General features: G+C 40.0%; 1 pseudogene; it reads left to right on the plus strand.

Annotated features, from left to right (window-relative positions):
- LOC145717925 (armadillo repeat-containing protein 10-like) overlaps positions 1 to 10702 on the plus strand; it is a 40865-nt pseudogene extending 30163 nt beyond the window's left edge.
- Positions 10703 to 12151: the final 1449 nt, after the last annotated feature.

Genomic DNA, 12151 nt, shown 5'->3' on the forward strand with positions numbered 1-12151 from the left:
AAAATTAGTCTATTCTTAATGAAGGCTTCTCACTTGAACTGATGAATTCCATTAGACCGTTGTACTCTGATCCCAGGATGAAGCAAAGGTATAGCAATGAAAGACATGTAATCAGCTCTCACTTCCAGTCCAGCATTCACCAACTTGATCACTGTCATCATGGCCATCATTTTCTTCTTACTGCACTCTCCTTCCTATGGAACCTTGACTCCAAAGATGTAAAAGCACATAAGTACCTTTGCAATTGCAACTGGCATGACTATATTGACATGAGATAAAATAAAATTTACAGCAATATGAATTAGTAGAGATAAAGATTTTAACTTCATAATGATAAAAGGCTTAATCCATCAGGAATATATAATAGCTGTCTGTCATTTTGTTTGTGCTAAGAATAGGACCACAATATATAAAAGGTTAATTAGTACAATTATAATGAGAAATTAAAAAATTTGCAAACAGAAAGTACTGGTCTCGGTAATGGATTAGTCAAGCAGATAAAACATTAGTAAAGGTACCAACCATTAGAATTAAGCCATTAGCAATTTAAATATCATAACTGCTGCATATTATTGAAGAATACAAATTCTAATAACTGCACACTGAACATTTGCAAACATGGACTGTATCTTTGGCCACAAAGCTAGCCTCAGTAAAAATCAAATGATTTCAATTATGGAATATTCTCTGTGATCACAAAGTTATGTCAGAAATCAATTTCAGGAGGGGGGTGGGAGGATGGGTTAGCCTGGTGGGTATTGAGGAGGGCACATTCTGCATGGAGCACTGGGTGTTATGCACAAACAATGAATCATGGAACACTTCATCTAAAACTAATGACGTAATGTATGGGGATTAACATAAGAATAAAAAAAAAGAAATCAATTTCAAAAAGGTAAAATGAAAATTCTCATGTCTTTAGAAAATAAAAAGTACATTTTAAAAATCTTTGGGTAAACAAGTCTTAATAGAAATTAGAACTATCTTGAAGTATAAATTAATACAAATACTGTATCTAAATATGTGGGATGAAGACAAAGCCATGCTTAGCAGGAAACTTATGCCTTAAATGCATATGTTAGAAAAGAATAAAGGATGAAAACTAATGCACTAATCATCTACTTAATAAGTTTAGAAAAGAAATGGAAAAATAAACCCCAAAAGTATAAATGGAAGATAATATTAAAGATGAAAGCCAAATTAATAAAATAGCAAACAAGCACGGCTGGTTGGCTCAGTTGGTGGAGTGTGTGACTCTTGATCTCAGGGTTGTAGGTCTGAGCCCCATGTTGGGTGCAGAGATTACTTAAAAATAAAATCTTTTTAAAAAAAAATAGCAAACAGGGGCACCTGTGCCTCAGTTGGTTAAGCGTCTGCCTCTGGCTTGGGTCATGACCTTGGAGTTGGGTCATGACCTTGGAGTCCCGGGGATTGAGCCCCCTGTCAGGCTCCCTGCTCAGCAGGAAGTCTGCTTCTTCCTCTCCCTCTGCCTCTCCCCCTGCTTGTGCTCTCTCTCTCTCACTTTCTCTCTCAAATATATAAATAAATTCTTTAAAAAAATAGCAAACAAATACACAGTAACAAGGGCCCCCAAAAACCCAAAAGTTGGTCCTCTGACATAAATAATAAAGTTGATAGATTTCTGATTTCAGCACTGATGTGAAAAGGACTTAAAAGTTGTCATTTCCATTCTTTTTTTTAAGATTTTATTTCTAAGTAATCTCTGCACCCAACATGGGGTTCAAACCTACAACCCCGAGATCAAGAGTCACATGTTCCATTGACTCCAGGCGCCCCACCATTTCCATTCTTAGAAAAAGAAAAAGGCTGAACCAATTGAAAATCAATGACTTTGCTTCAATCCTTCAGAGTACTGAGGTATCAGGGCAAACCTCCACCCCAAAATCTGTAAAGACCGGCAAATACAGTTAATCATAACAAAGTACTGCTAACCTGTAGCAGAAGCCACTGGAGCCATAAACTGACGAGAACACCTGAATGGTAACAGACAAGATGCTTTTTATAAGTGGTTAATCAGGAGTATTCAATGCAGATATTTTGCTTATCTCTATAAACAATTCATGGGGTGACTACCAGTGCTCTCTTTACTACTGGAAATAGAGTTACTAGTGTCTTTAAATCTAGTAAGATTAGAGAATCAACTCCAGAAACAACAGAACCAATTCAGAAAGGTCATCCCTAAAATTCTGTTCCTCTAGAACCACCTTAGTAAAAATAGAACCAACAGAATAGGATGGATAGATAGATAGAAGAAATTTATTATAGGAATATGCTCACGTAGTTATGGAGGCCCAGCAGCGCCCTGATCTGTTATCTGTAAGCTGCACAACCAGGAAAGCTGGTAGTATAATTCAATCCAAGTCCAAATGCCTGAGAACCAGAGAAGCCAATGGTGTAAATCCAAGTCCAAAATCCTGAGAACTGAAAGCACCAATGTTCAAGAGCAGGAAAAGATGGATGTCTCAGCTTAAACAAAGAGAGCAAATTTGCCATTCCTCTACCTTTTTGTTCTATTCCAGCCGTCAACAGATTGGATGATGCCCACCTCCAGTGGGAAGGGAGATCTTCTTAGCTCAGTCTACCAATTCAAATGGTAATCTTTTCCAGAAACACCTTCACACACACACCCAGAAGTAACATTTTAGCAGCTATCTGGGTATACCTCAGTCCAGTCAAGTTGACATATAAAATTAATGATCACAGGAGACCTCTCTTATTTTTGTCCTAAGGTCTTCAACTGGTTGAATAAGGCCCACCCATGTTATGGGACATAACCTGCTTTACTCAAAGTCTGCTTTTTAATTTTTTTTATTTTATTTATGTGACAGAGAAAGAGAGAGAGAGCACAAGCAGGAGGAGCAGGAGAGGGAGAAGCAGGCTCCCCACTGAGCAGGGAGCCCATTCAGAGCTAGATCCCAGGACCCTGGGATCATGACCTGAGCAGAAGGCAGACGCTTAACTGACTGAGTCACCCAGGCGCCCCAAGTCTGCTGTTTTAAATGCTGATCATACCTAAAAAATACCTTCACAGGGACATTTAGACTGTGTTTGACCAAATACTGAGGTACTATGGCCTAGCCAAATTGACACTTAAAATTAATCATCACAAGGGACATTACGTAGTGGTAAAGAGTTAAGTTCTCTAGAAAGACATAATTGATCCTAAATGTGTATATTGCTAACAAGATTGTCAAAATACATGAAAAAAAACTGATAAAAATGTAAGAAGAAATAAACAAATCATGTATTGGAGTTGGATACTCCTGTCAAATAAAAACAAATCTGGACTTAGATAAGGAGAGACTTTATTCAGAAGAAAGACTATTGCAATAGGGACATCTACCCCTATTTCAGAAAGCTGCAAGCATCTCAAAATCAAACAAAAATGTAAGCAGTATCTAAGGGGAAGTTGGACAAATGAGAAGGAATATCTAGCAAGATTGACAAGAAAAGTGTCTCACTGTGGTCAGCCAATTCTCAAAATAAACTGATAAGAGGAGATGTTCTGCATTTTAGTGCCTGCTCAAGCTTGGGGACAAGCAAAGTTCAGGGGCCCTAGGGAGGAGAGAAGCCTGACTAAATTTTGGTCAAGACAAAGCAAAGAGTAAGAAATGGGCAACTGTGAATTCTTGGTTACTTCAAAACTCCTATATTAGCGATTGATAGATCAACCAGGCAGAAAATCAGTAGGGTGTAAACGACATAAACAGCACCATCAATCAACATGATCTAACTGAGATTTATAAAATAATCCATTCAACAATAAGAGAATCCATCTTTTTCTCAAGTTACCCATACAATTCACCAAGATAAACTACATTTGGGGCCATAAAACACACCCTATCCCCTTTTTAAAAAATCATATGAAGTGACATCAGCAAGATATTGAAGTAGGAAGTCCACAAACATATCAATTCCACCATAATTCACAGACAAATTCCCTTTGCAAGAAATCTAGATACTAACTGAAAGTCTCCTGCACTCAGGAGAAGGCAGAATGAGACTCACTGAAGCCAGTAGGAAGATTTGGAACACTCTCTCACTGGAGTCCCTGACTCAGTCCCAGCACCATACCAACAGAAAGAGATCCCTTAGCTCCCAGCTTCACCCAGGGGAGGGAGGGAGTTGGTTCACACATCCAGCAGCCCAACCCTCTTCAAGGGGGCTCCCTAGAAAGGACTGATTTGTCTTGCTAGTCCTGCAGTTCTAACACATCCTGCAGTTCTTTTTTTTTTTTAAGATTTTATTTATTTATTTGAGAAAGAGAACAGGGGTGGGAGGGGGAGGGAGGGATGAGCTGAGGGGGAGAGAGAGGGCCAAGTGACTCCTCGCTGAGCACTGAGCCAGAGGCAGGGCTCAATCAACCAACCCCACCCCCACTGACTTGGCTGAGACCACTGACCAGATCCGCCCCCCAAGATCCCAGGTGCCCCCACATCCTGCAGTTCTAAAACAACCAGCATAGTCTAGCTACCACGGGGAGAACTGAGGCAATGGGTTGGGCTGGTAGAAACCATAGATCCTTCCCTCTGCTCAGCAGAGTGAGAGGATTAAAAAAAACAAACAAAACAGCTTTCAGCTTCCCTCTGGGGAAGGAAAGAGTTGATCCGTGCGTCCAGCTTCCTCCCTTCTCCAGGGATGCCCAAAGAACTAGCGTCTGTCTTACCAGTCCTGGAGTTCAAACAGGATCTGCATTTTCTACCCACCCAGGGGAGAGAGGCTGTGGCTTGGGCTGGTAAATGCCATTGAGCCTTCCTCTGCTCAGCAGAGTGAGCAGTTGGAAAATCCCAACTCTTGGTTTCCCCTTGGAGAAGGAAAGAGTTATTAGAGGCCCCCCGGAACCTGTGACAGGTTGACTGATGGGAATCTTGTGCCTAATGTGGCCAGTCAGTGAAGACTGGGAGAAGTGCCTGCTTTGTCTCATGCACAGACGCCAACACAGAGAGTCAAGGAAAATGAACAATCAAAGATATTCTAAACAAAGGAACAAGGTAAATCTCCGGAAACCAATCCTAATAAAAGAAGCCATACAACACATGTTTTCATACCACAAAGCAATCAAATTAGAAATCTGTAACAGGAAGAGAGCTCTAAAGTTTCCAAATATTTGCAAATTAAAAGGCACATTTTGAAATAACACAATGAACAAAGAAGAGGTCTTAAGAGATTTTTAAAAAATATTTTGAACCTAATGAATATAAAAATACAACGGATCAAATTTTGTGACATGCATAGAAAGTAGAGTTTAGAAGAAAATTTATATAGGGGCGCCTGGGTGGCTCAGTCGTTAAGCGTCTGCCTTGGGCTCAGGTCGTGATCCCAGGATCCTGGAATCGAGCCCCGCATCGGGCTCCCTGCTCTGCGGGAAGCCTGCCTCTCCCTCTCCCACTCCCCCTGCTTGTGTTCCCTCTCTCGCTGTGTCTCTCTCTGTCAAATAAATAAATAAAATCTTTAAAAAAAAAGAAAATTTAGGGCGCCTGGGTGGCTCAGTTGGTTAAGCGACTGCTTTCGGCTCAGGTCATGATCCTGGAGTCCCTGGATCGAGTCCCGCATCGGGCTCCCTGCTCGGCAGGGAGCCTGCTTCTCCCTCTGACCCTCCCCCCTCTCATGTGCTCTCTCTCTCTCATTCTCTCTGTCTCAAATAAATAAATAAAAATCTTTAAAAAAAAAAAAGAAAGAAAATTTATATAACATAAAATACATATATTAGAAATGAACAAAGATAGGGATGCCTGGGTGGCTCAGTTGGTTAAGAGTCTGCCTTCTGCTCAGGTATGATCCTAGGGTCCCGGGATAGGGTCCCGGGATCGAGTCCCGCATGGGCTCCCTGCTCAGCGGGGAACCTGTTTCTCCCTCTCCCTCTGCTACTCCCCCTGCTTGTGCGCTCCTTCTCTCTCTCTCTCTCAGTCTCTCTTTCTCACAAATAAATAAAAATAAAATCTTAAAAAAAATGAACAAACATCTATTATCTTTACTTTAAAGTTCCATCCTAGGAAACTAAAGGGAAAAAAAGAACATATAAGTCTAAAAATAGCATGAAAATAGAAATAGAAAATATTAGAGAAGAAATCAATGAAATTGAAAATAGGGAAGTAGAGAAAAATCAAAGAAATCTAGGGACACCTGGGTGGCTCAGTCAGTTAAGCGTCTGCCTTTGGCTTGGGTCATGATCTCAGGGTCCTGGGATGGAGCCCCGCATAGGGCTCTCTGCTCAGCCGGGAGTCTGTTTCTCCCTCTCACTCTCCCTCTGTGCTCTTCCTCTTTCTCTCTCTCTCTCTCCCTCCCTCTCTTAAATAAATAAATAAATAAATAAAATCTTTAAAACTGAATAGTTCTGGGGCACCTGGGTGGCTCAGTTGGTTAAGTAACTGCCTTCAGCTCAGGTCATGATCCCAGGGTCCTGGGATCGAGCCCCACATCAGGCTCCCTGCTTGGCGGGAAGCCTGCTTCTCCCTCTCCCACTTCCCCTGCTTGTGTTCCTTCTCACGCTGTCTCTGTGTGTGTGTGTGTGTGTGTCAATTAAATAAATAAATAAAACCTTTAAAAAAAATTTAAAAAAAACTGAATAGTTCTATAATTATTAAATAACTTGCATTAGGAATAATAATAATCTTCCTACATTGAAAGCTGCAGGTGCAAAGAACTTCACTGGTAGTTCTACCAACCATTCAAGAAAACAATAATTCCAGCATTACACAAACTATTATTCCTAATAACAGAATAAGAAGGTACAATTTGCAACTCATTCAATGAGTCTAACACCTTGTTAACAGACTCTTAACAAGAGTTGTATAAGAGAGGAAAATTACGCTTGCATCTCATTCAAAAGTATACAAGTAAAAGACCTCACAAAATATCACCCACACACAAAAAGATGATGCATCATTACATTGTGGAGGTACTTCACAAATGGTGGTTTTGTTTCACTTTAAAATTTTACTTGGTGTAATGTATCCAGATTACCATATTAAAAAAGGAAAATCATATGATTGTTAAAATAGGTGGAATAAAATTATTTGATAAAATTAATAACACATTCATAATAAAAACACTTAGCTAAATACCTATAAAAGAACTTCCTTTAATTGAAAGCTGACAGCTACAAAACACACTTTATGGTGACACACTGAGCAATTTCCATTGAAATCTGGAACAACCCAAAGATGTCCACTACCACCACTTCAACTGATCATTTGTACTGAGGTCCTAACCGGCATGGTTAAGTTTTATTCATTAGAAAGAAAGGAAAAGATGACATTATACATATATTATATGATTATGCACATAAAATACAAAATAATATAGAAATAAATTATCAGAATAAGTAAGTTTAGCAAGTTCTCCATAATAAAAACATAAGAGAATGGAATTTATATTTGCCATCAGGAAATAAAAAATGATATTTAAAAAGATAACGTCTATGGGGCCATAAAAAATATCAATTATCAGTGTGTCTGGCTGGCTCAGTTGGTGGAGCATGTGACTCTTGTTCTCGGGGTCACAGTTCAAGCCCCAAGATGGGCATTGAACTTACATTAAAATATATATATAATGAAAAAATGTATATCAATTATCTAAAATTAAACATAACAAAACAGGTGAAGACCTCTGTGCAGAATACATCATTGAGAGAAATTAAAGAAGACCTAAGTCAATGTTCAGTATTATGGTCTGGAAAACTTAATATTTGTAAAATGTCAATTACCCTTAAATTGATCTATGAATTGAGTGAAAACCTAATCAGTGGATCTACACAGATTTTTGTGGCAATTGACAAAATGATTCTAAAATATACATAGAAACACAAAGAGGCAAAAATGAGGCACTTTTGAAAAAGCTGAAGTGTAAGGACTTGGACTACCAGATATCAAAAATAATTATAGAATTATAGTAATTAAGGCAGTGAGATATTAGTGTAGGGATAGTAAAATGGACAGAACTGAGAAGAGAAGGTAGAAATAGAGTATAAAGGTTCAGGTCACCAATTTCCAATGTGTGCGGAGTGGGGATTCCCACATCAACAAGTAATTCTCGGGACTCCAGCTGGGAGTCCTACAATTCAACCCAATTCTGACACTATCAACCCGGAGAGAGCGTCAGACCCTCACGAGTTAAGGGCTCAGTCCTACAAGCCTGTCCCACTCCCACCCCCGACTTCAGACGCCATTCGCAAGCCCATGTGCTTGGAACTAAGCGGCTATAAATCGCTTCTCGGCCTTTTGGTTAAGATCTAGTATAAATCAGAGGTTCCCACCAACCCTTCCTCAGGTTCAATTAATTTGCTAGAGCAGCTCACAGAACTTAGAGAAACATTTTCCTTACCAGATCAGTGGTTGATTGTAAAAGGATGTAACTCAGGAAAAGCCAGGCGGAAGAGTGAGGCAGGGCGAGGTCTGGAGAAAGGGCACACAGCTTCCCTGCCCTCTCCAGGCCGCCATTCTCCCCAAATCTCCCCGTGTTCACCAACCCAGAAACCCTCCCAAACCCCTCCTTTTGGGTTTGATGGAGGCTTCGAAACAGAGGGATGATTACGTCATTGGCTGGTTCAACTTCCCCCGCTCCCCTCCCCCGAGTCAGGGGGTGGGCTGAAAGTTCCTACCCTCTAATCTCAGTTGGTTCCTCTAGCAACCAGCCCCCATCTTTAGGTTACCCAGGGGCTTTCCAAAAGTGACCTCATTAACATAACAAGACACCTTTATGGTTCTCAGCACTTAGGAAATTCCCAGGGTTTTAGGAGCTCTGTGCCAGAGATGAGAGGGAGATCAAATATATTCATTATAAATTACAATATCACATAGAGCCTTGCATAAATATATATTTGATTTATGACAAAAATAGCCCTGCAGAGTGGGGGAAAGGTTAATTTTTTTCTAATGGTGCTGAGACACTTAGTATCCACAGGGAAAAAATGAAAAAAAGTTAAACTTAACCCTGACTTCTTTGCACACACATCCAGGCATACCTTGGAGATACTGTGGATTCGGTTCCAGACTACCACAATAAAGCAAATATCACAGTCAAGTGGATCAAGCGAATTTTTTGGTTTCCCAATGCATATAAAAGTTATGTTTGGGGGCACCAGACTGGCTCAGTCAGAAGAGCATTCTGCTCTTGATCTCAGGTTCATGAGTTCAAACCCCACATTGGGTGTAGCGATGATGTAAATATAAATAAATAAACTTTTTAAAAAGTTATATTTACACTACACTGTAGTCTACTAAGTATGAAATAACACTGTGTCTTTAAGAGGTACATACCTTAATTTAAAAATACTTTATTACTAAAAAATGCTGGGGCGCCTGGCTGGTGCAGTCAGTGGAACATGGGACTCTTGATCTCAGGGTTGTAGATTTGATCCCCACGTTGGGTGTAGAGATTACTTAAAAATAAAATCTTTAGGGGCACCTGGGTGGCTCAGTCAGTGAAGTGTCCAACTCTTGATTTCGGCTCAGGCCATGATCCCAGGGTCGTGGGATGGACACGGGCTCCCTGCTCAGCTGAGAGTCAGCTTCTCCCTCTCTCTTTGCCCCTCCCCCCTGCTCCTGGGCTTGCACATGCTTGCGCTGTCTCTCTCTCTCTCTCTCCAGCGTGCTCTCTCTCAAATAAATAAATAAAATCTAAAAAAAATGCAATTATCTTTGAAGTGCAATAAAGCAAAGCACAATAAAACAAAGTATACTTGTACATCAACATACACAGCCCCTGTTCTGTATTTGCGAATCTGTCTGCTCACTAAAATGTATTTCTAATCCCCAAATCAATACTTGCAGTACTTTGTGGACATTCATGATCATGGGAAGAGCAGCGGATTTGAATCACTCAATACATACATTGCCAGGTGACACTGAACAAGGCAATGCTCTACCTTCTTGTCTCAGCTCTCATACCATAAACAAGTACTCTTTTCGAGGTCTGTTGAGTGCCACATTTTTCAATTTTTTTTGCTTGTTTTTGGTGATTTTGCTGTTTAATATGGCCTCCAGCAGCGTTGAAGTGATGTCTAGTGTTCCTGAGAAGGCTGTGAAGTCCATCACAGAGAAAATATGAGTCTTAATAAGCTTTGTTCAGGCATGAGTGTTGTTGGCCATGAGTTCAAGGTTAATGAAACAATATGGAATGTCTAAAAGTAAGAGCAACAATGAGAGGAAAACAAGTCTTTACTTGGGATCAAAGAATTGCAATTTGGGGAGCACAATTCCAGCAGTAGCCAGAAAAGTATCCTACCTGTGGGGTAAAAGCAAGAGGTATTTATGAAGAAGAGAAAGGAGGGAGGCAATTACATGACTAGGATAGGAGACAAAAAATATATTGTCATTGGCACTAACAGGCTAAGCTGCTGGTGACACCCTGATCAACTATTCTGTCTTCAGAAAGTCCATAAGCAGACTTCAGGAACAATTGCTGCTTCTGGCCCAGTCAAGAGTCTTTTTGCTTGTTCAAGAGTTCATTAGCCATTTGTTTTAGGAAGGAAAATGGAGCTTTTCTCAAAATGGAATCCCTCATGTCCAGAAGTTTTATACAGTTCCACAGGTATATTCAGAAAGAGAAAGAGGAAATTCGTCAATCTTTCCATGAGGCAGCTCTGGAAAGTGATAAAGTAATGGCTACAGTGCGTGATGAAGCTATGGAAGAGATGGAAAAGTGGCTACATTTGTGGACTGATGAGATGACAACAAGTTAATGAAAGCATAGAGGACAGTTGTGAGACTAAACACCAAAGAAATGTACATTCACGTTGCCCAGGGTCAGGAAAATATTAAACTCTTCTTGACTAATCCTGGCTGGCTGGCTTGCAAGTTTCAAAAGGCAACATGGTGTGAAAAAAGCTAGACTCATAGGTGAGGCAGATGGGGAGGTTACAGAGGAATTTTAAAATGTATGTTAAGGGTTATACAGGGAAAGGGTAATTGAAAGAGCAGATTTCCAATGCTGATGAGTCTGGCTGGTTTACAAGGACATTGGCAAATGAACCTATAACACAAATGGTGTTTCAGTTGATGAAAACGTGACCAGCGACTCACAGGAACTTAATCCTCTATTTTTCCTAAGAGCATGGTTCAGCATTGGCTAATTCACTGTTCATGACAGTAGTTATACAACACAAATACCATGAATAATGAGAATCAAAATCATGAGAAACAAATCAGTAAGAAGAAGACAGACAACACCTTTGCAGAAAAATGGAACGATTTGCAGTTCCTTCAAAAGAGAGGGATTCCACATATCCAATCGTCATACGAAATGGAGCTCAACCTTATTAGTAATCAGGAAAATATAAATCAAAACCATAATAGGAGATCATTACCCACATTCCAGATTGGCAAATTTTTACAATCTGATAATATCCAGTGGTGAAGAGGATATAATTCTAATACTCTGTTGGTGGGAGTGCAAAATTAATATAGCCACTTTGGAAAACAGTTGAGAATTATGTAGTAAAACTGAAAACATAGATAATCTCTAGCCCAGAAATTTCACTCTTGAGTAAATACCATAGAAAAGTATATGTAGATATGCACCAGAAGACATTGAAAAGAATTTCTAATGGCCCAAACCAGAAATAATCCGTAAGCACATTATTGGTGAAGCTAGGAATAATATGTAGTATTTCTTCTCCTGGGGAGTATAAGAACTCTAAATATGGAGGACTATACCCATGTTTTCTGAAACAATTACCATCCTTAAGGCATATATATATATATACACATATATATATATATGAAATGTTGGAGCTCAGAGAAGGTTCCAGAGAATGTTAATGTGATCTAGTCTAGTAGTAACTGAGATCTTTTCCAGATTTGCTCTACTTTTTTTGTTTTTTGTTTTTATTATTTTTTAATTAGTCTCTACACCCAACTGGGGCTCAAACCTACAACTCTGAGATCAAGAGTCACATGCTCCTCTGTTTTTTATAATTTTTTTTTTAAGTAGGCTCCACTCACAACACTGAGATCAAGACCTGAGCTGAGATCAAGAGTCTGATGCTTCACTGACTGAGCCACGCAAGCATCCCACCCCTGCTCTATTTTTTTTTGAGAGAGAGAGAGAGCACGTACAAGGGGCTGGGGGTGGGGAGGTGCAGAGGGAGAGGGAGAGAGAGAATCCCAAGCAGGTTCCACACCCAGCGTGG

The sequence above is a fragment of the Leptonychotes weddellii genome, chromosome X, assembly GCF_054177405.1.
Source record: "Leptonychotes weddellii isolate Sample4059 chromosome X, ASM5417740v2, whole genome shotgun sequence".
Lineage (NCBI taxonomy): Eukaryota > Metazoa > Chordata > Mammalia > Carnivora > Phocidae > Leptonychotes > Leptonychotes weddellii.